At 41.5% G+C, this 13,634-nt stretch overlaps 1 protein-coding gene across 2 annotated transcripts in view; it reads left to right on the forward strand.

The window, feature by feature from the left end:
- Positions 1-2,202, forward strand: part of agtpbp1 (ATP/GTP binding carboxypeptidase 1) — a 35,006-nt gene extending 32,804 nt beyond the window's left edge. For both annotated transcript variants that reach the window (XM_071513376.1, XM_071513382.1), the window contains exon 26: positions 1-2,202. This exon is cut by the window's left edge. The gene's annotated coding sequence lies outside the window, so the exon portion shown is untranslated.
- The last annotated feature ends 11,432 nt before the right edge of the window (positions 2,203-13,634 follow it).

Consider the following 13,634-nt stretch of genomic DNA (forward strand, 5'->3'; position numbering starts at 1 on the left):
GCCAGAACACCAAACAACGGGCACTCTGACTGCCGCTCCTTAACTTGAACCCTCTGAGACTGAAGTAGTAAACTAACTCATTTTACAGCCTACCTTGAAGTTACCTGAAAAGGCTGTGGTAGCATATTATAACCAGTGGCTTCTATGGATACTGATTTCCCCAAGAAATTGGGGGGCCATTTTAATTTTCCTGGGACCCATCTTTGGGTCCTGACCCAGTGTTTTTTGAAAAACACCAGTGGCAATTGAGGAAACTGGAACCCCCCCCACTGACTGGCTCACACATCCAACCAATCTGCGTTCGTATTTATTTTATTTCCTTCCTTCATTCTCACCCTGCGCTTTAACTTCTCTTGTTACTTCTTTCCTGCCTTTGTTAGTTTGGGCATTCCTTCCTTCCTTCCTTCCTTCCTTCCTTCCTTCCTTCTGTCCTTCCTTTCTTCCTACCTTCCTGACTGCCTTCCTTCCGTCCTTCCTTTCTTGCTTCCCTCTCCCTGACAAGCCAAGGCAGTGGTGTCCAGATGGGATCCAGGGATGACCAGACGATTCTATATCATAGATGATAGTGAAGACAGGCTTTATTTATTGGGAGTCAGGTGGATCTTTGGGGGTAAGAGTTTTGCTTTAGCTAGGGGTTACAGCTAATGTCATCCCCATTGTCCCACCTAGACCCTACTCTGATGAGCTGCACTTGAGTTGTGACCTCACTTGCTGTACTCTGTAATCCCTCGCTCTCTGACCATAGTGCATGGTCCTGTTAGTCCATGTTCTATTTGCCTTGCTTATCCAAGTCTGAAATGTATTTAAAATACACAACTATAGAATGTTCACATCTTTAAGGAGACAAAACCTAATATGGTACAATACATGAAATGCACATATAGACGCACATGCCACAAACCAACACAGATAAAGGTTTTGGTTGAGTATCTTGGTTGTAACTCCACTGAATTATCAGTGCGAAGTAAAGACAGAATGTATAGTATTCACACGCACTGGTCATGTTTTCACGTTTTCATTATAGACAATATTATAACGTTACAGCAAGCAAGTATAGCAGTAATGCACAAATAGCATGAGCTGCAAAAAGCAGAAAACCCTTTTGCACTTTGGATATACGTACATTATACACGTAAAACACAGACACGCATAACGTATGTGAAACTTCACGATACAAGAACAAAATGTCACATTTTGCAAACCTCAACTTAAGTCACCTCACCAGTTTGAAGTTCTCATAGCCCAGCCCAAAGCTGATGTTAATGTTGTTGTAATGTTATTTTAAAAATGATACTGGAATGTTGTTTGTTTTTTTTTCTCTAATCTGTGTGTAAGCTTAGTGGATTTGCGTGTGAGAGACCCATGCATAAAGAAAGGATGGTGCTTTATACTGAGAGTAAAAGTAGTCGGTTTGTTGTATTATTTCTTTTCTCTGTTCATGGAAGTGGTGCGATAAAGTTTCCGTTGCATTTGTACAGTTAGCGCATGGCTATTTTGTGTTGTTTTTATTTTCTAATTTATTAAGTATTATTTTTGGGATGCAACCTGTATGTATATGAGGCATTTGAGTGTGAGTGTGGGTGTGTTTGCGCATGTATGTTACTCAATTCAACCAATGATCTTTCTCTCAGTTTGATCGACCCCCAACCCATCATGCCTTCCTCACTCTCATTTTCACTCTCCCTCTTTCACTCTACACCCCCCACCCCCACCTCCACCCCCCCAAATCATTCCCTTTCTTTTCCTATTAGTTTCTCTCCTTCCCCTCTATCTCTCTTCCTCCTTCCCTCTAAACCGTTTCCCCTCCCTCTCTTTTGTTCCTTCCTCCTGGCTCGCCTTCCTTATGAATTCTGCCCATGTCAACATCTTACAAACCCAGGGACAGTCTGTCTGGTCATTGCTCTGGGTGTGTGTGTGTATGTGTGTATGTGTATGTGTGTGTGTGTGTGATAAATGATGTGTAACGTATGTGATGAAACAATGTCACGTTGTAGTACTATATGAGAAGTGTGTGTCTGTGTTTGTTAGTAGGAATTTTATGTCCACCGTAGTGCTGGGCAGCTAAAGGTGTAAAATATGTTTTGTTTTGTTTTTGTTTGTTTTTTGCGGGGTAAACAAGCTGAGATAGCAAACCATTTTAAGCTGATTGTAATGCAAAAAAAATTGAAGCTCACAATGAAGACATGGGAAATAAAATGTGAATGTGGTCAACTAAAAACTGTCTCAGTTGTCTCAGAGTACAGAAGTTTGTTTGTTTGTTTGTGTGTGAGTGTGTGTGTGTGTGTGTGTGACAGTGACACTGCAAAAAATATAGTCTCAACTGAATGAACATTGTTATTCAGTCCAATTAATATTTGTCCACATGAACACCTCTCTCCCAAATCCATTTTGCCTAATTTTGGGAGCTAATCAACTTTTTGCTTCAGGTGTTCCATCCAAATGAGTTTTTTTCCATTGTATGAACCAGGAAATGTGCTCTTATCTTAGTAAAGTAACCCTGAGTACTGTCTCTGTGCTGACAGTCTGTCTCCCATTCACTGTCGTCAGACCAGGAGTCCGCTCTTGATGACGTCAACAAAAGAGTCTTGGCTCTTGTCTCTGTATCTAGAGACTGGTTCATTTTCACAAATGTGACCAGATCTGTCCAAGATCAATAACTTGTAAATTCTCTGTGGTAAGGATTTTTCCCATATCTTCCCCTTAAGTTCCCCTCAAGTTGTTTCAAAGATAAGCAAGATTTCCCAGGTCAATATTGACCATAATCCACATTTCCCTATTCCCTGTTAAAATAACATTTTGATGCTATTAAACCTTACAACCTCGCTCTACTGTTGCTTTAAATTTAATGCTATAGATGTGAGTGAAGCCTGGTAATCCACTTAACGCATGTAATCTGCTCTGGTGCCCTCCTGCCCATCGGTGTAAAGTGTGTCTGTGTGTGCAGTGGCAGCCGAGAAGGACTGCCTCATTCCTGCCTGTCAGTTCTGTCAGATCTGTGCTCGGCTACACCGCTGATACTCCTGCTGCAGCCAGTTTCACAGCCCATATACCTCTGGCTGTAGCCATGACATAGCTTGTTTGTGATTGACCAGCATGCTGGCTGCCAGATCTGTCAGGTTGTCAGATGCCATCTTGTTGCCCCGTCTCAGGGAGTGCAGGATCCAAATCTGTGTCAGATCCCTCCATAACACTACAGCAACGTGGATTTACACATTTACACAGGTCTATCTATCTATCTATCTATCTATCTATCTATCTATCTATCTATATATATCTACCTATCTATCTATCTACTGTTTGCTTATCAGTTTATCTATTTATTTGTTTAGACATTGATTGATTTTGTGGAAACGGAGAAACCACACTGGAAGAAATGATTCCCCTTTAGACAGCTGTGAAAATATGAGATCTGTGCCTCAAAGGATAAAAAAAAAGATTTTTCAGTTCCTGGGTAAAACCAGCTTTGCTGAATCTGGACAGAAGAGGCTTGGAAAATCAGAGATGATGTGATGTGCTATCCTCAGTCAACCCCTTAGAGCAGTAGCTCTCGGTCTATTTAGACTCAAGGAGTAGAAAATTATTTTATTCTTGTCACAGAACCTATCAGTAATGGTAAAGCTCCCTTCAGGGACTTTTCAATCCTATTAAAACTAAAATATGACCTAATATTTGAAGATAGATGAGCTAATTAACCTAAGGAACACTTGGCAACATCCAGTCTCTGGCCAACTTTACGAATAACTGATTTGATTTGGTTGATTTTTGTTTGAGTCGATTGTGACTTATTGTTGGGCTAATGAAGCACAAGTAGCCACTGAATCATCTCATGTCAGTGGCACAATTGTACAAACATTTGTTTAGCAATGCACATCCGCTGTTTATTTAAGCTCCCTGAGTAACCTAATCTTTTGCAATTGAGGAAATGAAAGAGGTGAGAAGGGGGTAACGAATAAAGCCAACAGAATGTGTGTAAGAGAAGTAAAAATGTAAATTGGTATAAATGGACAGAAGGATGCGGAGGAGGAGGAAAGTAAAGCAGGAGACTGAGAGGAGAGAGAGAGAGAGAGAGTGCAAGCTGGAGCGGAAGAAAGACAGAGAGGAGGAGAAGGAGAGGAATTTGGAGAGGTGGAGGAGAATGTTAATCTGAGGAAGGCAGCGTTTAAAGAGAAAAGCTCTTTTCCTCTCTAAGCCCCACGCCCTCACTTCCTGTCCCCGCTGTCAGTCAAAGCAGCTGAAGTGCAGCAGACAAAAGATCCCCCCACCACCCCCCACCCCCACCCCGCACCCTCCTACCACCACCACCACCACAAACACCAACACCAACCAATTACTGCTCCGGTTGAAAGAGGCGAAAGTGTGTGTGAATGTGTGTGTTGCAGGGTGGAGGGTTTTGAGCTGTTCCTGTAGGTTGCCCATGTTCATCAGAGACCCCTAATTAGAATCTCTCTCTCTCTCTCTCTCTCCCTCTCTCTCTCTCTCTCTCCCCCATTCACTCTCACCCAGGCACCGTGCCCAGGCTCCAGCCTCACACTGACTCGCCTATTTCTGTAGTCTAAGTGTGGCCTGTGCTCTGTGGGCCTCTAATAGCGTGGCCAATTAGTGCCAGAGTCCGACTTGGCTGCCTCTCTAACTCACTGGTGGTCCCACTGAGGGAGACAATGGCTCCTCTGAAAAGGTACAAGTCCACAAAGAACGGCCGGACAAAGAGGTGTGTGTATAGGCTGCATGTCACCGCAGCGCACAAGGCTAGAATGACCGTGTGTGTGTGTGTGTGTGTGTGTTTGTGTGTGCGTGTGTGTATGCAACCTGATCTCATTGTAATTCAGCATCGTACGTCCTCAACGAAGAGTTAAGCAGTAAAAGCTGTTACACAGTATGATAGGGCGAGGTGCCTTCCAGGATGGTTGAATTGTTAAAAATGATGCCCCTCACACTGAAAGCACCAAATTCAAACCACACCCAATTTTCTCCGCCTATCCTTAACCAAAATGTATTTTTTCTACCCAACCCTAACTCCAGTGGTTCTTATTTCCTTATCAAAGCCTAACCGTACCTGAAGTAAAACTGAGGCGTTATTATTTTACGTAACCGAACCGCTCACTAGATGAATCAAATGCCTCTTGGTGGCAGTGTGAGCATGACTGATCAAGACAGCCAAGAGTCCAAAAGTCCTGGTCTTGTTTTCTCTTGTCTTAGCCTAACAGCATGTTGTTTAATACATAACTTTAATACATAACTATGGGTAAAAAAAACAAAACAAATGTGTCATAGATGTGATTTGTCACTAGGGGGAGCTGCTTGTGATTACGCTGCTGTAAACATCCTACTAACCCATGTGCATAGCTTTTCGTAACGAGTCTGCAAACACAATAATGAGAATATAGTGGGTTTGTGTGTGTGTGTGTGTGCGTGCGTGCGCAGAGAGGGTGGGGCGTGTGTGTGTGTGTGTGTGTGTGTGTGTGTGTGTGTGTGTGCTCATGCCACAACAGCTATTGTGGCTGCTGATAAACTGACACGAGACACAACTTGACACAGATAACTGATACAAAAACACGACATTAAAATAAAACGCACCGCAAAAATTTCACAGAGGTTCACATGCACCTACTTTCCCTTTTGTCTATCAATAGACCGAGATACACATGAGCACTCACACACACACACACACACACACACACACACACGCACACACACATCGACATAATTGGTTATGTGGGGAGCAGAGCCAACTTGCACCTCTCGTTGCCATGGTAACCAAAGAGACTGATTTTTCTAGAAGCACTTACTCACATCCCGTCTGTTATTCACTTGTTTGTTCATTCATTCTTCCTTTTAGCCTTTCTTTATAAAATGCTCTCTCTCTCTCTCTCTCTCTCTCTCTCTCTCTCTCTCCCTCGCTGGCTTTTCAATCCATCTCCATTCCCACCTCCCCTCCAATAAGATGCCCTCTTAGCAAGCATATGCAAATGAGGCAGACTTGAAACCAATTAAAAAAGAATTGAATAACGGATGGCGTTGTGTCCTCAGCTGTTGGAGACAGAGATAGCAGCACAGAGCCACTGACACAGCAACCAACCAGTTGCATCTTTATGGCGTCTTTATAATTTACTTCTGACAGTGAAGCAAAGATTTGGTTCATTTGATTTGTAAAGGTTGACTCTTTTCTGTACTTTCTGCCTAAATATTGCTTTCCCTCCCCCCCCTCTGTCTCTCTCCATCTCTTTCCCTCCTTTCACGTTCTTTGCCATCTCATCCTTTGCCTCTTTTCCAACACCCCACCCCACCCCACCACCACCCCCCACCCCCACCCCCCCTCCATCTCTCTCCAGGGTGTATCAGGTTATCATTGGCCTGCAAAACAGGAAACAGGAAGTATATTTTGCCCTGTAGCCAGAGCTCCGGAGATAGATGGAGGACACTCACACTCACTCACTCTCACACACACACACACACACACCTTCATATCAAATAGCCCTGCTGTGTTGGAGCAAGAATGTTGTCTTTCTACACACAGAAGGGATTCACAGCACAGGAACATCAGACTTCAAAGCCCCAGTGCAGCAGATCAGCCGTGGACAGAAACAGCTTGAGATTCTCAGAAGACAGGATTTGAAATACAATCACTAAATAATATTCAGATCTCTGTAACTCTATACTAATGCAAACAATAACCTATACAGAGTTTGAAAATACATTTACAATATAGCTTTCAGTTACTATCAGTTCTTTCAATAGTTCAGTCAGTGAATTTGAGTCTGAACAGGAATACGTTTCTTTCACCCAGTTAAATAAACAACAGTGAAGTGATGTGGCAGCAGAGATGGAGCTTAGCACACATTCCAGATTGGCCCACTAACACACAGCTGTAGTGTTTTGATGTAAATCTACTAAAGTAGGGATTAAGTGGAAGGTAAACCCACCTACTGTATACTCAGTTTATCCACTTACTTATTTGCAGAATAGAGTTTACCTTCCTTTTTAGCCTGACATAAATTTATATGACAGAAATCCATATTATGCATCATAGTAGGTATCAAACTGATTCAAATTATATGAAGATAGGGTTTTCTTATGCTTTTCGGCAAGTGTAATTGATTTTTGTTTCTATTCATGCTTTATAATGGTTTAATAGTTTAATAGTTTTCCATTCCATTCCATCCTTTTTATTTACCACTACTTCAGTTTACATATGAACATAATGTGAACACATGCATAATGCAGAACTGTGCTGGAAATAAAATTCCTATACTGGAGCAGAACGAAATACAGCCAGAAAGAAAAGAGCGGAGATATAAATACTGTGGATGAGAAAGAGAGAGGAATCAAGGTGGAAAGACTGAGAGAAAAACTGGGGAAACAGAAGGAAGAAAATCATAAAAAAGAAAAGGTAGGTGAGAAAGAGGGAAAGTCAGAGGGTTGGATAGAGGCAAAACACAATAGTAAAGAGTGAGGGAAGAGGGAGAGAGCTCTGTGTCAATCAAGTAGAAAGAGACACAGATGGAGAGAGACAGAGAGAGAGAGAGGGAGAGAGAGAGAGAGAGAGAGGACAGGGGTCTAATAGTCCTGTGTCAGCGTCCAGTCAGACCCCAGACCAGGGCAGCTTGTGAGACGTCAATGGACAGACGCCAACAAGGTTAGGAGCCATAACCTTCAGGTTAACGCAGGGCTAGACACATGCGCACACACACACACACACACACACACACACACACACACATGCAGCATGTTAAAGAGGACGCCAGGCTAGAGACAGTATGGTGTCTAATGAGCACAGTAAAACAGAGAGAGTAAGTAGTGATGACAGACAGACTGGCACACACTCTGTCTCAGGAGTGTAGTAAATATTAAGTTAAAGTATCTTCTCTGTTATGGAAATGAGTGTGGGGGCATATTCTCTCTCTCTCTCTCTCTCTCTCTCTCTCTCTCTCTCTCTCTCAAATTCATATTCAAGTAAGCTTTATTGGCAGAACAAGACAATTTGTGTTGCCAAAGCATTTGCAAGAATATAATCAACATCATATAAGTAAAATATTATACATATTAAAATATTATAACAGTGGATATTACAACAGCAATTCATATCTGTTCATGTTCATTCAGATAGTTTACTGTTATCATTAATAATAAAGTAAGTTTATAGTAGCAGGGTCAACAGCTTGGTCTATTCTCTCTCTCTGAGGCAGTGGCAGGCTGATCCAGATCCTGCTGCCAGTAACAGAGAGTCTCCTCCTCACTGAGGACCAGTGGCAGTTTTTCTATCTCTGACAGGCTGCTAAAACTTGGGAATATTTATTAAAATTTAGAGTCATTTCCATGAGATTGCAGTGCTGCAGAGCCTCTGGTCTTTGGGTTTCCAGGTTTTTGAATGGTCCCCAAGTCTATATTTACTAAGAATCTTTCCTTCTGTAATTTCATGAATGCTAAGATATTTGGCCAATTTAATTTCTATGTTAAGTGTTTGATAGCACTGAAGTTTATCTCTCTCTCTCTCTCCCTTTTTCTGTCCCTTTTCTTCTCTCTCTCTCTGTCTGTCTGTCTCTGTCAGGGAGAATGCTGTTATTGGACAAAATTGCCAGTGCCAAAGTGCAAATAATAAAAACAAATATATTTTACAACACTGGCCCATATCTCTCATTCTCTCTCTATCTCTCTGTCTGTCTTTCTCTCCCCATTGCTCTCTCTCTCTCTCTCTCTCTCTCTCTGTCTGTCTGTGTCTGTCTCTCTCTCTCATTACCTGACAGAGGAGATTGTTGAAGGAGAGATCGGCTGCCACACAGTGAAGGAATCTTAAACAGACGATAGGTGAGCAACAACAGCGGCCTGTTGGGAATACAGGTATGTGACAGCTGACAGATGCTCAGCATCCCTGACCTGACCAATCGATCAAAAGAGACTTTTCAAACGAATATATTACAGTCGAGCCAACAAAGTGATGGAAAAACGTTTTGGCAGGGTTGGAGAATGACAGATTACATGGCAGTAAATATAGTAATGTATTTATAAATATGGTAATTCACCTCCATTACAGTTAGTGTAAAAACACAACAATCAGATTACTAATTCTTAATTAATAAAAAAAGAAGGTATGTTACTAGAGTAGGTGGATTAAAGGATAAGAAACATATTTGAAGAGAAAAAAAGCATTTAGATTGTGAGATTATAGACAGTAAAATGCTTTTACACATAATGGTTTCAAATTGAGGTTGATACTGGTTGTAAATGTTGGCAATAACGATGGTATTCAAATAGCAGTCCATAAATTGGGTTAAATTTTTACTACATATTCTATGGACAAGGCAAAGTAACCCAAAAGAAACTAAAAGTAAAAGATTGCGCAGCTCAGTAACCCAGTGGATTACGTTACTGATTAGATTATTAAGGAGCTGATCAGAAATCAGTGATGATACGTGTTTTGGAAGTGCTGTAACCCTTCTTATTCTGACTTTACAAGACTTAAATGAAATGCTCAAGATCTCAAAGGACCATTTTACCGAAATTAATGTCAACAACCAACTGGAAGATAATTTCTCAAATAATATCACATGCCATATGATAGTATTAATAAACCTGACATTTTCTCATCTAAATTAAGTTAAATCATCTGTGTGAGAGGCAAAGCTTTAGCACGGGGCAACACTCATGTAATTACCTGTCAGTCAGATGGGCCTTTGAAGCTAATTTACTAATTTAAAATCAAGCACATTCATGGGCTGTGTGCAAGAATGAAACCATCAACAGGGTTTTATTTGTTATTCAGATTTAACAAGGGCAGTGATAGGGAGGTAAGTCATTATTTCCTCCAGTATTTTCCCCTGAAGCAACAGGGACGCACGTCATAATTTCTATTCATGTTTGGCCTTCTGCTTTATCTCTCCCTCAAATCACCTTTCAGCTGTCAATCAAAACATCTCTAATCCCCCGAAGTCTTAACTGCGTGACCTCCTGCGTGACCCCGAAGTTTGAGTGAGTGATTGTCAAGGTAATAGGTAGCTTCCAATCCCATCAGCAAAGGGAAGCGTCTGTACGGCCCTCCTCCTAGATTTAGGAGGTAATTTAAGGATTGAGACAGGCAGCCGGTGTTGGGATACCGCTATTGACAGGAGGGCTGTTATCGATGCAGAAGGCAGAAATGGATGAGGGGTGAATTCCTGACTGAAAGGATTCTGCTTCAGAGACTTTAGGCCAGGAATGTAAACAAGGACACACAGGAGCCAAAATACGCGAGACCATAGAGTGAACAGTGCAGCGAGCGCTATCAAACAGGAAGAGCAATACTTAAAGGCTGGAAAGTGAAGCTGACAGTGAAATATCAAGAGTTGGATGATAGTTAAGGCTTTCACAAGTCACTGTTCTTAAAATATTTTTTTATCAAATTTTGTCTCATGCAAGATGTGTGCTGCTGTTTCTGAACTAAATTGTGATCTCTTTTTATTGTACATATTTTACTAGTTCTGTATTGTATTGTATGTTTTATTGTGTAACCCCTGCTGCCATTTCTTGGCCAGGTCTCCCTTGGAAAAGAGATTTTGAATGTCAATGGGACTTGTAAAATAAAGGCTAAATAAAAAAAATATATATATACAGTATATATATCATTGGATATAATGTTAATTTGTCCAAACACGGTACTTTAGGAACCCCAAATTAGGGAGATTCCATATACAAAAAAAGGACTGCACTTCTTTAGCTGTTCATCACTAAAAATACCTTGTGAAAGTGACTTGTGAAAGCCAGAAATCCCAGCATACAACTGAAGTAATCGTTGAGTTATTGGTATTGATCGACAACAACCCTATCAAACCCCTGCAGATATACAGTACTGTGTTATGGTCATTTTGTGCTATGGGGCAGTAAAAATTGTACTTATTGCACCTTTAAATAAAAATGCCTTAATAGTTTTTTTTTTGCAGTGTAGAGCTCACTGTAAATGACAAAATCCCTCCATCTCTCCACAGGATAAAGCCTCACTCAACCCTCAGACTTCCTAACTGACCAAATGAATGATGGGGCACGATGAAAGGAATGAGACAGTCAGTGATGCAAAAATATTTCATTAAGTTAAGGCCACTGTATTCAAATTTAGTTAGGGTCCTCCAAACTTTCCACTAGTTCAAAGGACCTCCGTTCTCCATAGGTCAGGATTTGCAAGGCTGTACTCCCATTGGGACACAGTGGGTAGAAGTTAATTGTACATTCTGGTTATAAATATGCCAGATTTCTGTTTCCACACTAACAGGTTAAATGAGGACAATCTCATTCTGGAGCTCATTCTGGCTTGTGGAGATTCAGATGAATAGAGAGAGATAAACAGGTTGAGAGAGAGAGAGAGAGAGAGAGAGAGAGAGAGAGAGAGAGCGATCTAATACTTCTTTAACTCTTTAACTCTAATAGGAGTTAAAGAAGTTAAAGAAGAGTTAGAGTTAAAGAAGAGTAAACTCTTCTTTTACTTTGCTTTTTTTGTAATCATCACTGTTATTGTTGTTACTGTCCAGAAATATTCTGTGATGAATCTATATATTTAATATACAGTTTATTTCATTTTATTTTACTTTATTTCTATCTCATTTATGTTTGAATCTATGCTTTGGCAACATGTGCACATGTGCGTCATGCCAATAAAGCTCCTTGAATTGAATTGAATTGAGAGAGAGAGAGAGAGCGAGAGAGAGAGAGAGAGAGAGGGAGGGAAGATACAGAGACAGATGTGCATGCCTGCAAGAATCTGTTTGCTCATATTCTGTATTATGTGGAAAGAGACCGTAAACCTTTACCGGAGCTGTGTGATGTGTTTGTTTATTCTTTGGCACCTGTGGCTTAGTCACTCTTAATAACAACCATTGCCAGCTCTCTTTTTTTATTTCAGCTTCTCCCAGAAATGAGAGTTAAGAGTTTAATTAGTCCTTCATGACCCTCATCAGAGCCAGTCCACCTCAATAACACTCACCTTAATCAAAGGAAGCAACACACACACATGCAGGTATACACTAATGTGAATGCATGCGCGCACACACACACACACACACACACACAGACACGCGCACAAACACGCACACACAGAGAGAGGGCAGAGGTCCCCCCAGGATTAGTCAATTATTAAGCGGTCTAACCCTCTAAGAAAGAGTGTTATTGATTGATTATCACTATAGGTTTAATAATTTAGTTGTTTTAATAGCAGAGATATGGAAGCTGGGGAGGTGATGGGAGGAGAGGAGCAGAGGACAGGGTGGGGCCAGAGGAGGAGGAGGAGAGGGGACAAGAGGAAGAGAGGAGATGGAGGAGGAGAGGAGGAAAGGGAGAAGTCAGGGGAATAGATGAGGGGAGAAGGAAAAAGAAGCGACTGAAAGGGCGTAGCGGCGAGGCAAGCTGTGGAGATCAGTGACCTCTGGAAGAGCAGACGCAAATCCCCGGACCAGCGGGGGAAATCTGGACCGAGGACGTGAAGAAGAAACACTCTCCTTTCCCTCAGAAACTACTGCTGACGTTCCCTTGAGCAAGTCTCTTTTCCCCACATCTGTTTCAGTGGAGCTTCTCGCATCTCTCCCTCAGCTGGGAGAACATTTGTGCTAGTTCTAGCTTACTGAATCCAAATAATTAGCAGTAGCTTTAAAGCGTAGCCGCAGCAAGCCATGATTTGGAATAGACAACAAATCTAAAACATAATTGCAGAAGGATGATTTAAAAGTTTGGGTAAATAATAAACCCACAGGTTCTGTATTAGTACATGAAATACACACATACTGTAAATTAAGTAATACATGTTACCAAATGTAATGAATATCATCATCACTTCCACTCATCTAAATTCTCAAGATTGATGCCACTAAAGATGTACTTTGTGAGTAATATTTAAATAAACAAAGTAAGATGTTTGCCAATTATAACAGCCGTGGAGCTTATTCACTCTTTCGTCATGATACCATCTGTATCCAATTATCAGCTCCTTGAAAGGTTTTTACCAAAGAGCCCTTGTGGACTTGCTGATTTCTCCATAGGACAACCATCAGCTCGCCTGGAATTAACGTGAATGTGCGTCAAAGTCCGGCAGGCTGGGAGTGAAGGGAAGTCAGCGCAGACGTTTGGGCTTCAGTGTAATTGCACCGTTCATACAGGAAGCCTTTGACTCTCCACAAGAAAGATACAGAAATCAGCCTCACTTAGAAACGAATAATACCGACCGAATATGACCTTAAATCACTATTTAAATGCATGTTGTCGTGTGTGTGAGTCCATCTGCTCTCTTTTGTCTTCCTTTCCCATAGCTCTATTTCTCTGGAGTCATTTGGGAACCAATTTCAATTCCCATGATCCACCACTGGCTCCCAAGTCCGAGTCTGAGTGTTTGAAAAGCACTGGTTTAAACCGTGAAAGCAAGTAAGTACTTTCTAGCAGACACCGGGTCAGCCATCCTTGTACCTGTGCTTTAAATCCATGGCATTTTGTCCTGTGTGTTTTTCCCTGTTAAAAATGTATGAGCCTACAGGAGAAGAGGCTCTCCGGCCAGCGAAGCACCGCTTCTCTGAAAAATTCATGAAAAGGGTTTTTATCCCCCACTGTTTTGGAGAGGTGGAGAGGGAAAGAGGAGAAGCGAGATGTCGTCACCCAGTGTATCCCTGACCCCGTTAGTCACATACAAA

Source organism: Centroberyx affinis, unplaced genomic scaffold (assembly GCF_046629955.1).
Source record: "Centroberyx affinis isolate AG114_WGS23_722 - 3 ecotype Tasmania unplaced genomic scaffold, CSIRO-AGI_Caff_v1 ptg000281l_1, whole genome shotgun sequence".
NCBI classification, from domain to species: Eukaryota; Metazoa; Chordata; class Actinopteri; order Beryciformes; family Berycidae; genus Centroberyx; species Centroberyx affinis.